This window comes from Lasioglossum baleicum, chromosome 1, assembly GCF_051020765.1.
Source record: "Lasioglossum baleicum chromosome 1, iyLasBale1, whole genome shotgun sequence".
Lineage (NCBI taxonomy): Eukaryota > Metazoa > Arthropoda > Insecta > Hymenoptera > Halictidae > Lasioglossum > Lasioglossum baleicum.
This window is the reverse complement of record NC_134929.1, coordinates 19,694,113-19,711,402: the sequence shown is the minus strand read 5'-3', so window position 1 is coordinate 19,711,402 and position 17,290 is coordinate 19,694,113.

Sequence of the window (17,290 nt, the reverse complement as noted above, 5' to 3'; positions counted from 1 at the left end):
AGCAGCAAGGTAGAAGAGGAAGAAGAGGAGGAGAACGATTCAAATTAAATGCCGTTGAAACAAAAAATGATCGTGTAATGACAGCACCAGGGCCCTCCACCGGTGGCTCCGGCTATCTTTGAGCTGCGCTCGTTGTGGGAGAGAGGAAGGAGGACTGTGTGATTACCCATCGACCAATAGCCGTGCTCAGAGCGGCCATCATGGTCCAGGGAAGACGTGCAATCACGCGGTGAATCCAGCCTTGTGTCTTCCTCGCGAGGGTACGGGATGGATATCGTCTCCCGGAGGCACGCGTGAATCCTTCTTCGATCTTCTACCACGATGGATGATCGCTGCCCCGAAATCCCTCGATCGCATCGTCAATCGCGGTGCTCCGTAATAGGCATCGAATCGGTATCAGAAGATCTTTATGCAAAGTAAAAGAAACAACAGCCGTATAGCAGCTTTTTAAATCTTCCCAATAAGTTGAAAATGATTTTTTAATTTGTAGGAAACTGACTGAACTCCTCAATGTGGAAACTTCTTCGATCCTCTGGATCCACGAATGATCGTTTAGCGACGAAGGAGTTCAGAGATGGTTACACCTTTCGTTCCTTTTTCTCGTTACACTTGATCCAAGAAATATCTTGCGAAAGTTAGGTGTTTCAAAAGTTTGAGCGATGTTAACCTTCCGCGTGAGATCGGTCGCTGCACGCATACGCAGCCAGTCGGCTCCCGTTGCACTGTGGATAGGCCTTTAGGCGCACAGGATGCAATTACACACGGCCCGTAAGTGTTATCGTTAAGAGAAAAATGCGCGCTCATAAATTGCCCGGTTCTCGGTGGACGAGCAACGTGGTTTGCAACAATGTATCATGCAAATGCATCGAGTTACAAGCATGTAACTTTTGGAATTCATTAGGTTTAATTGTTCCCCGATTGAGACGCCGCTGCGTTTTCATCGGGTCCCGGCGTAATTGCCAGCCGCGCCAGTTACCATAAACTTTATCTCATACATAGAAATCGTGGCGGGAATTACGACAATGTACACTGTCCGCCAAAAGTTTCGTGCGATCGAAACGAGTTCCAAAATTATTCTGGAAGATCCTGATTACTTGCCACCGGTCGATGTAGTATTTGAAAAGTTGAATCACTTTTCTACGATGTACTATTCGGACGCTGTTTATAATAAATATTACTGGAGTCAGTATGTAAGAAAAATTTGCGTACAGTACCGAATCATGTCTGAATAAATTGCGGAAGGTTTTGTAGCTCTGCGTTATTTAGATTCTCTGCAATAAATTCCTAAAGATGTGCTATTTTTATATGATGTAATGGGAGTACACCTTAATTCTGTCTTTTCAATTCACAAAGCTAATTTTTCACTCCTCTGACAGAGATCAACAATATTGCATCGTCTGACGCAACGATGAACCAAATTGCAAGTCGAGTAGCTTCAGCCGGAAAACTTCATTCTCTCGGAGAAGTATTATGAGATTATAGGGATACTGTAAATCGTCTGCGATATCGATCTCTTGGTCGAGATTTCGCGGCGTTTATAGCGAACGCAGACAGTTTTCGACGAGTACTTCGCGGGCGAAGCTAATTACTGGCGTTGAATGTGGCGCGGCAGGTACCGTTGCCGGTTAGGGTAGCCACTAAAAGACGAGTTGAGAACCGTGAAAATAATTAACGTTATAGGGCTCACTGCTCATCAACGATGACTGTCGGATAACGCGTACTTGTTAAATTACATACGTTCGCCGGAACACCGTGCGAGGCTACGGTACGTGAAAGCGGCCATTATCTAGTTTTACTTTTGCGCAACTGCGTTACACCTTGGCCAAACGTCGTCGCCTATCGTGCCTCGGTTTTGCCGCAGTGTTTCCCAATCCATGGAAATCGCATTTAAATAATCGGTGCAGCCTGTGCATTACGACGTAGACTGTCCAATCAATGAACATTTAATAGTATAATATTCTCAGAATTTGTAGTTCTTCTATGACAATTCTTTTATCATATTTTACAAGAGGATTCGTTGCATTTAATAGGGAAGGCTGTCGTTGAAATAAATGCTGGTAGCGGACGTGTTAAGATTGCACGATTAAAAGGCAGTGTGTCAAATCAATTGTTCTGCTGGCTATAAAGTAAATGTTCAACAACTGCTTCAAGAATTTGTTTATTGCTGTAGTTTGCCAAAGGGCTCACATAATTCTGAATGATAGATAATGAGGGTAGGTATCGCGAAAATCGGAAAACCGCCGGCTATCGTCGAATCATCGCCGACGATTTCACCGCGGCGCTCGTGTGAAACGCGGATAATGACGAGCATAACGTCGAAGCCGGGATAGCCGGCGCTTAATAACTCGTTAATTATCGTTTTAGGAAATCCGCGCGGCGCGCACCATCGCCGTGCCGCAGCCGTCCAATTACTTTTACGTAACTCCCGCGAGCGGGAACAACGCGCTCGTACTCGCTCCAACTCGCTCGCGTTCATTTCTCCGCTCTGGTCGCGGTAATTGGTTTAATTGCGTTTCGCAAACGAGAAAAAAAAAGAAAACCGGCCGTAGGAGGATTAGAAAGAGAGCTGGCGGAACAACAACGAGCTGGGGAGACCTTTATCGCGGTGGTGTCTTCCGAGATACACGTTTCCATTCGCGGCGACCCGCCCGAGGGTAAAGAGTTCACGCGGATACGAAAACGCACGCTCGAGATCGGAGAACGGATCCGACCGCTATTAATGGCAGCTTAACCTTTTGCCTGCCGCTGTTTCACGCCGGAAATCCGACCCCGAGAATTCTTTTTCGAACCCTGCCTCCCCTTTTTTTGGTGAAGACGTATTTGACTCTGTTCAACCTCGATATTTTTTTCGGACGCCTATCAATTCATATTCTACTTAAAAATATTTTTATTCGTAGAAATGGAGATTGGGAAACGTTCCTGCATTTTTCAAAAAAGGCGAACTTCCTCTTGTTGCGTTTGAAAAACATTTTCTTGAGAATTCTTTCTCAAACCCTGTCTTCTCAATTTTTTGGTGAAGACGTATTTGACTCTGTTCATCCTCGATATTTTTTTCGGACGCCTATCAATTCATATTCTACTTAAAAATATTTTTATTCGTAGAAATGGAGATTGGGAAACGTCCCTATATTTTTCAAAAAAGGGAAACTTCCTCTTGTTGCGTTTGAAAAACATTTTGTTGGATGTCTCCCCAGCTTTTGGTGAAAGGAATTTTGTTCGACCGAAGCTCTCATGATCACATGTAATAGCATTAAGTCAACCAGAGACGACGTTCGAGCGAAAGAAACAGTTCACACTGCTCAGGGCCAATTAGGCGACTCATCGCGGAAGTTGCATTGTTCGTCGAACAGGAAAAAAGAGTTCCGGGGTGAACGACGACCGTCGAAACTTTCCTGCACGTCTTTCTATCGGTCGGAGATTGCCGAGAGTTGCAATTTCGATCGAAGCTCGCGTCGCCCCGGCAAAACGTAGCAATTTGTTCGAAGGGGGGGTTTCCGGCTGTATCGAAACGTCGATTACGCTCTCGCGTCCCGTCAACCATGGCAATTGAAATACTTTCGTCGGCTGGCAACAGCTCCGTCGCAATTCCTCGAAGCAATTAGCTTGCCGGGCTCGGGTCGCGCGAGGACAGAGAAGAATCCCGCCAAGGACTGGCGTAATGATAACCTCGAAAGCTCGCCATCTTGCCGGCGATACCGATCTGCCAGGAAGCGGCTCGGGACACGCTTGTTCCACCGACAGGAGAAAGAACGCTGGAACGCAACAATGTTTCACGGTGAAGTTTCACGCGTGGAAATCGCGTGATCCGCCGGTCGACGAGCGCGCGAGGAAGCGGCCCCCGACGAATCGCGATCAAAACGCCACAACAGCGCCGCACCGTCTTAATTGCGGCAAAAGGGTTCGCATGGTTTCGGAAGAGAAGACCGCGAGCATCGTTCTAGGCGAAAATTGAAATCTCATATCTTCCGGCTGGCTGACTAACCGGCTTACTAATTTCTCCGCTAATTTCTCTTGCAACAATACCGACGCGATTTCGTACCGCTGTTTATCGCGGAAACGGATCGAGGAGAAAGTTTTTCCGACCAACTCGCCGCTCGATTTGTAAATAATCCGCCAGCTAAAGCGAGATCTTCGGAAGCGGAACACGTTATTAATTAATTACCGGGTTGCCGCGGATTCGGAGTGCTTGTATCGGGACTCTTTCTGTTGCTGTCGGACTTGGGAAAGCGTAACACGTTCTAATTGCCGCATTCGAACTGTGATTCTCCGCTGGGTTTCGTGTTCTGTTTTGCATTGTTTAATTTTTCTCGTTTGAAAAAGTCGGTTCGATCAGATACAAACATAATTTTAAGTATTCGAACAATGAAAAACATACGGAGGAACAAATGGATAGATGAAATCGTTGATAGCAGCAAATGTACGTGGAACATGACAGAGATTATTTCAAACACGACGGAAGTTAGTTTCAGATTGACGAAGGCGGGACTACGGATTAAATTATGTAGCCAACGGAAACGACAGCGAACGAGGATTATTATTGTAAATCTGGATCCAGGAGCAAGTAAACCAGGTAGCGTAAACCGGTCGGCAATAGCATTGTTTCAGAAATGTTTTTTTTTCATAACTGATGCGCGATCCATATTCATGGGGGCCCGAGAGAGTAGGAAGGCGGAATGGGCAAGAAAATGAAACAACGAATTAGCAACGGCGGAGCGCGTCCGTGAGCGCAGCCGATTCTCTCCGGGGGCCGCTGATACGATCGCTTGTATTTAGCAACAAAATCGCGGCGATGCGAAATGTTTTTCACGACCGCCGTAGCACATAATGAACCATAGTTTTGCTTCCTGACATCACGCTAATTCGCCGGCATTACCGTGATTCGTATTACACGAAATTGCTTCGGACTTGGATACACGCCGCGAGCGCAAGCGATTCAATCCGCAATCGCGCGTTCAGCAAACCATGAACGCACGGAACGTTCGATAACGACGTCGCGTCGTGGCTGTGCCACGCTGTACGGATAAAGAACGAACGCTAAGACAAAATTGCCGTTTCGCAGATGTCGTCGAGGAAAACCAGTCGGAATTACACGCTGCGGCCTGTATCGGTTTCCATCGCGATCATTCTTCTCCACACGCGGACACTTTAACGATCGTATCAAACGACGATGACTCGCGACTTTTATGCTAATTCGCTGGTTCATTTCGGAAAATTACAAGACTCCCAGGGTATGTAGGGCACGCATGAACGCACATCGCGCAATATATTTCGGTGACGGAATTCGCTCCGGAGAGCTCAAATTAGTAGGCTCTGAAAATTCGGGCTGAAGGTGGTCGGTCTCCAGGCCATTGTCTTGAGGAAGAAAAATACCTGAATTATGCTTTGGGTCTGATTCGTTATACATTAAATTAATCTTTAAATATTATTGAGGAATTCTTATAATAAATTTTTAAACTTGAAAGCCCCTCAATTTGATGTACAGGGTGTCCCAGCTAACTTGACCACCTTGAATATCTTTGCTGTTCTTAAACATACGTCAAATGTCTGAAGGACAAAGTTGAATGGTAAAATGGGGCTCATACGATACCAAAAGAATTTTTGTTTTTATGTAATTTTTTTCAGAGATATGAAGGGGTTACCTTCATTTTTTTAAATGCAATGAGGTATTTTTTATACCATAGATCGATAGAGTATCAAACTATGAGTGTAAAAGTGTTGGTATAAAAGTAATATGTATAAGTATAAAAGTAATGGTATTAATTGTTCATGAATTATGAGCCTAGCTCCGGCTAAAAAATATGTCCAGCGTTGCTAGCGCTCTAGACCTGCTCGAAAAAGCCGAAAAGTGACGAAACGTGTACAAACGAGTTATTAAATTGCCAGTTTAACCGAATTCTGCGTGGTAGACGTCGGGGAAACAGGCGCGAGACGAAGTTCCGCGCACGCATACATTTCGCCTATATGTATGTACCGCGTTCCCTTTGGCTGAAGTTTCGCTTGGTAGTTTCCGTATTAACAACTCGAGCTGTGTGAGAGCGGCTGAAGGAGAGAAGAGAAGAGGAGGAGGGATCCTAAGACTCTCTCGGTTGAGCCTCGAGTCGCGCTCCAGCTTCGTCCGTCTTGGCGTGGCTCATTAGCATAGAAACAGCGGTAAACTCGTGGCTAGCTTACCGAGCTAACAGCGTGTAAAATAACCGCTAAGTTGTCAAGACAATGCTCCTACGCACGTAGCACGTAGCACCAGCAAAACAGGCTCGTCGTTCGAGACTGCTCTCTGTTGCGCCACGGGCTAAGTCCTTCGCGAATTACTTCCTACGACTCGCGGCATTGTCCGACCACCGGGCGAGACGTCGCCGAACTTCCGCTACCTTGTTTCTCTTCGTCTTCGCTTTGCTCCTTGTCTCTCACCTCCGTACAGGATGAGAATCAAGGAACGGATGGGAGAACCTTTACTGCGGCTACAAAACGATTTCGAAAGATCTTTTTCTTGTAATTGATTATTATAGTATGTTAATCCAGGTTCACGGATCTTCGTTGCATCTCAATTTTCATTTTCTAGCAGCCAGTTGAACCCTTCAGGGTCGGCAATGCCAGTTTGCTTCTCTGTGGTTAACATTATGTGATGTTACAATAATCTCTCGATCATTTCGACCTCTTTTCGTATTTCCCATCTTCGAATTCTAAAAAGTGAACAAGGTGTGTTTCTCGAGTCAAACGACTTTGAATGAGCTCAGTGTTGGGCAATAAATAAATTTATTTAAATAAATAATGATTTAAGGAACAAGTTATTTGTTATTTGGATATTCAAATAAAACACAACAATAATTATCTATTATTTGAGCAAGTCTAAATGAATTTATTTAAAATAATAAAGTTAATTGTTATTTACAAATACAATTTGCAATTATTATTTGTATTAGCAAATCATAAATTAAATTGTATTTTCATTCATTAATCCGCCCTCCGGACGAGCCCTATCACTGGCGGTATACCTGAAAAGGTTGCTATAGCAGAAAAAAAACGCGCACGGATCAGCTCCGAATCGGCCGATTATTTACAACCACCGCGCTTCGACAACTTCAACTCCGACAGATGGACAACACGTGCAACATACCCAAGCAAAATTGGTACAAAAAAATAGTTGTATTTACGTAAATATTATACATACGGGTAATCACGATATTAATTTCGCCACGTGTTCATTGTATGCATATACAAAATACAAGAAATAAGAGAAGACCAAAAACTATTTAATTGATTTCCACCTCAGTCCGAATAATAAATAATCTTTCATTTGCAAATAAGAAATAATAAATACATGATTTTTGGAATTATTTAAATAATTTTTATTTAAATAAAAAGTTTAGTTATTATTTGCAATTAAAATCATACGTTTATTTATTATTTAGAATAAAATTTGCCCAACACTGAATGAGCTCGAGTCGTAGGTCTATTAGATAGTACACAGAGAATTAATGTATATCACTCCATTTGAAGAAACGGAATTCCTGCAAAATGTTTTGGGTACCTGGCGGATACAAAGACTTGTTTCATATTTTTATGGACGATCCTCCGAGGTCCGAATTTCCCTGTTCCGCGAAAAAAACGGAATCTCGACCAGGCCAATTAACTCGGAGAAAATGAACAGTTCTACTGCAACAGCTGGATTCTCGGTGGTTAGGTCTCGGCGCTCCGTGTGTTTACATTCTGCCGCACTTTCCAGCAGCGACTTTCCCCAGTTCGATGCTCGTCGATAATCGTGTGCTAGTAGTAGATCGGCGCGGGTGAATCCGCGGGTATATCCCGCGTGGCATTGACTCGTACGACCCCGAGGATTACCGGTAATAGTCGTAACCGCCTTAAAAAGCGGTCTCGGGCGCCATCGGGCTGGCATAACATGCAAATTGACGGTTGCCCGGCTCCAACGGGCCTCCCTTTTCGATTGGCTGGCCACGGTTCGCGAACCGGCCCGGGGAAACGCGAAAAAAGGGCTACAACGACCGATCCGATCCGTGAAACCGTAGGAAATTGTACGATCGTGTACTAGGAAGCGATCTCCTCCCCACGGACACAATCTCGAGTACCTATACTCGCATGCGGCTATCTCTGACCGTTACGTGGCGAGAATTACCTAGAATCTGCATTCGATTCGCGCCGATAAAGATATTACACGCACGAAGCGGGCCGATTAAGGCTCCGGTTATTGCTGGATGCGGTTCGAGATCGCATGCGACACGTATACTGCACAGCTACCTTGTTCCGATGCATTTTTAATCGTGGCCGAGACGCTTGTGGAACAATACGCTCGGCGGGATCGAGATCGAACATCGTTCCGATCAAAATGCGCCGGGGCCATTTTGAAAATGGTTCCATGTTTACGCGGACGGCGAAGCGTCGTGGCTTTTCTGCAATTCTGTCAAAATTTAATAATATTTTCAACCCTTAAGCAAACTGTTGGGGTCGATGCGGTTCCACTCAAATCTATGCTGATAATTATTTACTATGTACTATTAGGTTCTAAAAAAAGAAATGCAGGATTTTTGTTCCTTTGTTTTAATTGCAATTGATTTCAATAAATGTTTACATTTATTTCATGAGTCATATGTCATTTTAAAGCTTGTTTTACGCTCTATTTAATTATGCTTTTGATATTTAATTTTATTCAAATTTTTATTAAATTATTTGGCTTTTACTTCAGGACGCCATATGTCATTTTAAAGCTTGTTTTACGCACTATTTAATTATGCTTTTGATATTTAATTTTATTCAAATTTTTATGAAATTATTTGGCTTTTACTTCAGGATGTCAAAACGCGATTTTCGCATTATTTTTTTCTATGAATATCAACTCGGAATCTTCTCGGAATATCAACGAAGTATGATAAAAAATAATGCGAAAATCGCGTTTTGACATCCTGAAATGAAAGCCAAATAATTTGATAAAAATTTGAATAAAATAAATATCAAAAGCATAATTAAATAGAGCGTAAAACAAGCTTTAAAATGACATATAACTCATTAAATTAAGGTAGATATTTATTGGTATAAAATTGCAATTAAAACAAAGGATCAAAAATCCAGCATTCCTTTGTTTACAACCTGATATTCACCCTTTGCAGTCTGAGCTATTTTAACTCGAAAATTACACATTTCTTTTGACCTAGAATAATTCCATTCCATATGATTTTTTTTTCATTTTACGGATATGAAATTGATGTAATACCACATGCAATACTTACATGTTCAGTAATTGGTAAGATACCAACGTATTTAATAATATAACTAGTTAATGATATACATATAGAAGAAGGAAAAGGAGGAATAAACTAAAAATGCAGTAGAGTTGGAAGCAACGGAGCATGAAGGTCTCGTCTCTTCGACGTCGGCCCCGATTTGGTGGACAGACGAAATTTATTATTAACGCGTTTCACGCGTTCGCCGAGTCATGGTTTCGAGGATTGCGCAACGTCCGGCTATGGGGTGGCCACCCCCGTTCGCAATCTCGACCGCGTTGCGCTCGTTAGTGCGACGCGACGCGCGCGAGCGGCCGCAAGGCTGACAGAAAAAAGCGTTTCCAGGTAATGGCGGTACTTTTCTATACCTATTAAGATAATATTTGCATTCGGGGGTTGTGATTTCCTGCAGGTGTTTCGAGCGGCCGAGGAGGGTTGCTCGGCTATCTCTCTCTCTTTCTCTCTCTTTCGTTACTTGTACCGTGTGTTCCGCCTGTTACGCATACACGCTCTCCCGGAGCCCTCTTGTGTTCTTTCGTGTGTTGCAGCACGCAGCTGCATTGGCGTCGACTTGACGGATTTTTCGTGACTGACGTGGGGACCGCCACTGTTCACATGTCAGGTTCGAATTGATCTAGATTTACGATCGACTGAGAGTAATCCCATGGAATTGCGAGCCACGATTAGACTGCGAAGTTTATGCAATTTTAACTCCAACCAGTTCTTTTTTATTCTGCTGTAAATTTATGTTGAAATAGGAAAATGTAAACAGTATTTCACCCCATTTTATTCTCAGATACTCTAAAATGTTTCTACCTCGTTGCATTATACATTGATTATTACAGTATAAGGAGCATAACTAATTCAACACACGTTAAATCAGAATAACATTTTTATGAATGGACCAAACGACTTCAATTTCTTCGATTTTCGGCCTTTTTAGCACTTTCGATCGTTTATAGCTCGTAGACCAATTAACCAATTTCAATGAAATTTTCAGAGCGTATATCATTTATACGAGTTGACCATACACATCTTTTAAATTTTCGTTATTGTCCCAGCTAAAAAAGTAGTAAAAATCAATTTTTCTTTTCTTTCTGCTAGCCTTACAGAGAAATTGAAGTCGTTTGGTCTATTCATAAAAAAGTTATTCTAATTTAAAGTGTGCTGAATCAGTTATGCTCGTTAGTGTATATGTATAGTTGATTACACTCGTTCTAAAAATGAAAATATGAATGTGAACCACAACGAATCCATCCCCTTTCAGCTTCTCGGTACTGTAACGTGCTAGCCTCTTTTATGATGTGATGAGTCTTGGGGAAATGGACGCCGATGGTGTTGCCAGCATTCGATAGACGAAGAGGCGCGAGTACAAGTGGCTAGTATGACACATCAGGGGGTGCAGGGTGAGGGATTGGTTTGCACGTACACACGCGAAAAGGGGGCGAGAATTAGCGAGCCGTGGGGCTGGAACCTCTGTGGGGCGGAGGTACGCTGCGCTATTAGATCTTTCTCATGCTGATAACACTGTATAATGGACTTAATCGCTTTGCGGCCAGCCCTCGACTAAATTTTCGTTATTTTTCATGGGTGCCCGGGCAGCAGCGGAGGCCACCTATCGCCACGACAGATCTACTCCCGTTTTTCGGTCTCTCTGTCGTTCGCCCTTTCTATCTCTCCCTTTCCTCTCCCTCTCTCTCTCTCTTTTGGTCACCCTCAGCCCTACGCTCGAGCTTTCTCTTTTCTTCGTTGGCCCTCAGCCGCCTCTTTCTCGTCGCTAGCCCCTTTGTTCTACGGCCGCGAATCCATTGATCCCGCGGGACGCGGAACACGCACTTCCGCTCGCGCTGGCTCGCCGAGCCGATCAAACACTTTTACGGGCATCCATTGGACGGGATTCGCTCGAAACAAAGGAACCTGCAACAAGGATTATTTGTTGCTTGTCGCGAACACTCGTGCACGCCAAGCTTCCACCCCCGAAGCCGGCCCTTCGACACGAGCGGTCTGACGATTCGAGTTTGTCGGGGGTGCGATCGAATTCAGTACGTAATATTCGGAGAAAATTATTTATGTTACTCAAATACAGTGGAATAAAAAATAAACAGAACATTGTTGGTTCAGCAGGAAGGCAGAAAAATGTGTTCCCTGGGCTGGAAACTCGACGCGTCGGATGCAAAGTGGCTCTCGATAATGGTTCCGCGGTTATCCGGCTTGATATCAATGCAAATTGCCCTTAATGGAAGCTCTTAGACGAAATCGAACACCGCGGAGCTCGCGTTTGTCAGTCCTCTTTAATCGTTCCGTCGACGATCGTGCGCTCAAGATTGCGTTCTCACGACGACGACGACGCGAATCTCGAATCTTCATCTATCGTCGGTGTATTAAACGAATGAAAAAAAAAAAGAAGAAAACATTTTTCCTCGAACCAACGATCGAATCGTGTTGCGGATAAATCCGTTTCGCCATTGCGGCGATGACGAATCGTCGATTTGGCAACGGTCTTTCGGCAACTTCCGGCGTGGAGCGCGTTGTGTATCCTGTCGATATAACCCTCCGCCGCGCCGTTGCTTTTAATTAATTTCTCATGCATGCCGCGATCCGTGGAAACTTCGAACAGGCTTGCGCGCTGGCTTCAGTGCATAATGAGTCGACGCGAGCCCGGTTAAGAAATCGCGCGGCTCGCCTTTTATTTGCTCGTTAAGCCCCTTTCCACGAGCGCGTTGCGATGCGATGGATCGACACGGTCCACCGACGCCGTGCGAATTCCAACGCGACGTCGGGCGTTCGATGAAAATTCGCAAACTAATCGGCTACTTCCCCTGATTCAACACCCCTCGAACACTTACATCGATCAGCTGTGTCTACACCTATCAATACTTCCTGACAATACCGATCGCATCGATGCAGCACAAAAACAAACAGAATAAAATAATGAATCCATTGGTCTTGGGAGTGGGATTGGCGGCTCGGTGTCTCCGGTTTCTCGGCGCTCGTCTCTCGTGCGCCAAATTTCCGCTATCGCGCCCCCAAGAACGCATTACGATCTTAATGAGCACTTAGCATAACAAACGTAAGATCGGATCGGGTTGCCAGGCGGCGCGGTGCACGCGCGCGTCCGCGAGACCGTGTTAAAGGGCTCGAGAGCTGTTCGGAGCAGAGGGCGGCCTGTAGAAACGCGATGGAAAAAAGGCTGATCGAAAGGAAAGAAACGGAGATAAAAGCGAATAGGGCGACCAGGCAGAGACTGGGTAGGGGGGTTGGAGAAAGAGGAAAGGAGGAAAAGAGTAAGAGAGAGAGAGGGAAAGCGAGTGTGTGTTGCCTTTGGTTTTCGCCGCGATGCGCATGCGAGCGCCTCCGACTTATGGAAGTTTAGCCGTTAACTTAACCGGCGTTTACCTTAATCTAAGATCAGGCTCTGGCCTGCCGCGCGCACTGCACGGTATAATGTATGGCCATATGAATATGCATTGGACACGGTACGAGCTCCACCACCACCACGTAAACGCGTACGTGTGCCACCCGGCGACTCGATTCAACTCGACTCGACTCGACTCAACTCGACGGCAGAGTTTGCCTATGCAACTGTTCGTTGAATGCACTTGCCGGTCCGCGTTGCGCGCTGGTTCGTTCGTTTCGGATCCGCGAGGCTCGTTCATGTGTTTGCTCACGCTCGCTTTGCAGCCGATCCGCAGAGCGTTCATTGTGCACACCAGGCTCGACCGTGTGCACGGCCGAGCATCGGCTCGTGAGAACCGGCTAAACGCGAGAACCACCACGGCCAAACGTCGTTCATATGCTCGCTGAATTCGGGATGACGGCGCGGCGTGCCCGTTCGGTGTCCATTTTCGGTCCAAATTCGAGACTGCTCGTTCAACAGTTTTTACTTTTAAGCGTTGAAATAGGATTCGTTGTGTGTTTCACCATGCTAAAAGTTTCAAGTATAGCTGAAGTCGGAAGAGGACCATGAATACGTGGCCACTGTGATCCACGTTTCAACGTAAACGGGACCAGACAGCTAACCGACTTGATTTTTGTTTACAGATTGTACCAAGTGGGCGTGGCTTCGTTGCTCTCCAAGCCAGAACAATGCCGTACAGAGCAATCCTTGCCCCTGCTCTTCGTAATGTCCTCGAGTCTCCTTTACGATGCGGAGTTGTGACCACGAGTCAGAGTTGGGCATTAATCGATCAAAATTTTAATCAAGATTGATTGATTAATGTGTACGATTAAATTAGGTAATCATTGAATCAAAGAGATTGATTCAATCGATTAATGAACTTAATCGTCAATTGTTGATTAAAAAAGAAATCATCGGAAAAACATAAAAGCACGTAAACAGAATTTATATTATACAAGACCAAATGACAGTACACTTAAATTCAGTTTACATTTTTTTCAGTATTCATACAGTTTTGATTCCGTATTTCATTTCGAACTTTCAGCAGTTAATGATTAATCAATTATCCGATCGACGATTACAATTGAAAGGAGTGTAAATGTTAATCGCAATTAACGACTAAAGTAGAAATTTAACCGTTATTCCCAATTAACGATTAATAACTATCTAATCGTTAGCCGCAATTAACGACTAAACTAGGAGATTAATTGTTAATTGCGATTAACGATTGAAGTAGAAATTTATTCGTCAATCGTTGATTAAATTTTTGCCCAACTCTGCCACGAGTCTAGTTTATTAATTCAAGGTCAATAATTTATGATTCAGTTTATCAACGTAAGTTTTACAACAAGCAGCTACAATCATCATCCTAGTTGTTATCTATTCCCAGTTAGAGCTCCAGAATTTACAGTTTGATTCCTACGGGGCCAAGTTAGTGCCCCAAGGGGCAATCCTCGCTCCTGCTTGCTCCATATCGCCCAGAGTCCCGTTTTACCAACTCATAACCATCACCACGAGTCCATTCGTCCGCCCGAGAGGTCAAGCATCAACAATTCGACCTATTCTCCATACAAGCTCTCCTAAACGCCAGTTTCTCGCGCGGGTCTCCGACGTTATAACTCACCGGCGAACACACTGTGCTTGATTTTTGCGGAGGGATTCGCGCGTAGGCAGAGAGCCGGCTTCGCCAGGGTTCTGCGAGAGCTCTCGCAGGTTGCACGCGCGAAACACTGTTTACCACGCGTGGGAGTAATTTGTGAGCTCGCGAGTGCGTTTCGTGCGTGCCGGCCCGATACGGGCCCTCCGAAGGAAGCAAGTGGAAGGTGGATCCTTATCTGGCCGAGTTTTACGAGCGTTTTAAAGGATCGTTAATTTTCGGACGTTTATCGGCTTGCCGGACCCTCTCCTCCTCCTCCACCTCCTTCTTTTTCTCCTCATCGTTCTCATTCCTCTTCCTCGTCCTCCTTCTTTTCTAAAGAGGACCAGCCTCGAACGGAATTCGAGCATCGATCCTTCCGAAACGTTTATAGCCGCATCCGGAGAGAATAATTAAGAGCTCCTCGAGATAGCAAGCACACTCGCGGCAAGGCTGCGATGCGAAACGCGATCTTTCGTGACGTGATTTGCCGGAAGCCACACCGCCGGAATTGCGAAACTTACTCCCCTCGTAAAACCCCGTTTACGACCTATTTGTTACATTTTTCCCGAAGACTGTTTCTCTTTACGTCTACGTAAAACGACGCGGAATTATTAGGTCACCCCGTAAGCTGCGTTGCTTTCTGACGCTGGCTTATAATACTTTTTTCTCTATTATCTAATCCAATTTTTGCTACAGTCTTCTACGGACTTAGATAATCAGGTTTGTAATTTGTTATGTTTGTTTCTGTGTTTATACTCCGGTTTTACACTTTTGCCAACTCCCAGAAAAATTCTTCGAAGATGATCGCGCGGGGTCAAGCGACCGGGATTCATGAGGGCTAATTGCGGCTTGATGAAAACAGTTTCAACGCTTTTAACTTTTCACTTCTTCCGGCACGGTGGTCGAGCTCTCATGTATATTTAATAACCGACGCGTGGCTACACTTGTCTAGCCTGTTGAGGGGTTTCCCGAGTTTGACGGAACGTGAAGATCCTTCCTTCGGATTTTCTTACGGTTCCATTTCTTCCAAACTCTATCCCAAAGCGTGAGTGCTGAATTTTGACAATTGGTCATTTTTGACTACTGGTGAGGAGCAAAATACAGTAAGGAGCATAACTGATTCCACACACTTTAAATCAGAACCACTTTTATATGAATGGACCAAACAATTTCAATTTCTCTGTAAAGCTAGAAGGATTAGTTTAGTAAATGATGTGTAAAAAATATGTTGAAAAAATGCATTTGGACGGAATTATGAAAAACAATCGTAAAAATTGATTTTTACAATTTTTTTAGCTGGGTCAATAACGAAAATTCAAAAGATGTGTCTGGTCTCAACTGGTATAAATTATATACGCTCTGAAAATTTCATTGAAATTACTTAATTGGTTTGCGAATTATTAACGATCAAAAGTGGTAATTTGTAGTGTACCATAAAGCAAGTTTTACCACTTTTGATCGTTTATAATTCGTAAACCAATTAACCAATTTCAATGAAATTTTCAGGGCGTATACATAGGATAATTTATACCAGTTGACAAAACACATTTTTAAACTTTCGTTATTGGGCCAGTTAAAAACTACTAATTCTTCTAGCCTTACAGAGAAATTGAAGTCGTTTGGTCCATTCCTATAAAAATGATTCTGATTTAGAGTGTGTGGAATCAGTTATGCTCCTTACTGTACATCTAAGTAAAAATGTCTCCTTGCAGTTTAAGGATGCCCCTTTACATCCCCCCAAAATACATTCCCATATTATTAAGCGTTTCTTAAAAAAAAAATCATACAAGTTTATACCTCGCCCGCAACAATTTTTCCAATTTTTCAGGCAAAACCACGTAAAATGACAGAGGAAAATGCAAAAAAATATCTTCTCGTAGTTTAAGGACGTCTCTTTACACCCAAGAAAGCACATTCCGCTATTATGAACGATTCCCTAAAAAAGAAGTTATAAAAGTTTATAATACGCTCGCGTGAATTTTTCGGGTTCTGCAGTGAGAGTTCATGAAAAACCGTGCGAGAAAGATTGAAAGCGAGCTCGTCCTTCGCCGACGACATTTGTCCGGTCGCAAGGTGGCCTGACGTGACTAATTTCCCCTGTGTTCCTTTAACGAGCCGCCCACAACGCCGGTTTCCAGGTGCGCGCGGTACAACGCGTAGCTCATTCGCAGAGCGGAGAAGGGCAGGCACGGGAGCGTAGGTGCGAGAGTTCAGGGAGTAAAGCCAAGAACGAATTCTCGGCGCTAGGCCGAGTTTGAAATCGTGTCACGGCTTGATAGTCTCATTACAGGCTCCGTTAACCTGTTTTTCCATCGGAGCAAGACCCATTCCCCGCGAAAACGGGAAACGGAACGCCGATGTACCGCTCGGTTCTCTCGTTTTCCCTGGGAAATGGCCGTTCGCTTAATGGCACGCGTCACGCAGCATAGTTAGCAAGAGCTACGGCATCGCACGTGACAATGGCAGTGGGCACACCCACGGCAGGTTCACCCTCTGGAATTTCTGCAGTTAGGCCCCTGCGAGAAGGAACCTTCGAAAGGTCTTTGAGAATTTTGATCATTCGGAAAATTGGGAAACGGTGTAAAGCAAAATTGCGGGGAAGCTCTTGAACGGGCATGGTTTTGTTTTGGAACGACACAATTGGACTTTGGAACTCTGTAGATCAGGGACCAAAAATAACAAAGTTGATTATTATTGAAATTTAAGAGAATCTACACAAAATATAAAGAAAAAAATTCGAAGAACAAAATTATTAAAAAATATCGATTTCTATACTTTTTGGTTACAAGTAATAGTTATTAGTGTCGAAAGAATTGGATCCTCCTCGATAACTTTCATCGATGAAGAAAAACTGTCTCGATTGCTCAAAGCAGTTATCGATGAGACAAGTTCATTTCGGTCGCTCATTTAATTATTGAGTTACTCTTTTTCGGATGGAGCAAGCCTGTGAAATTCATTGAGAAGGTTTCGTACAACAAGAGGAATCAACAGATCATAAGAAGAACACAAAATCTGTTTGAT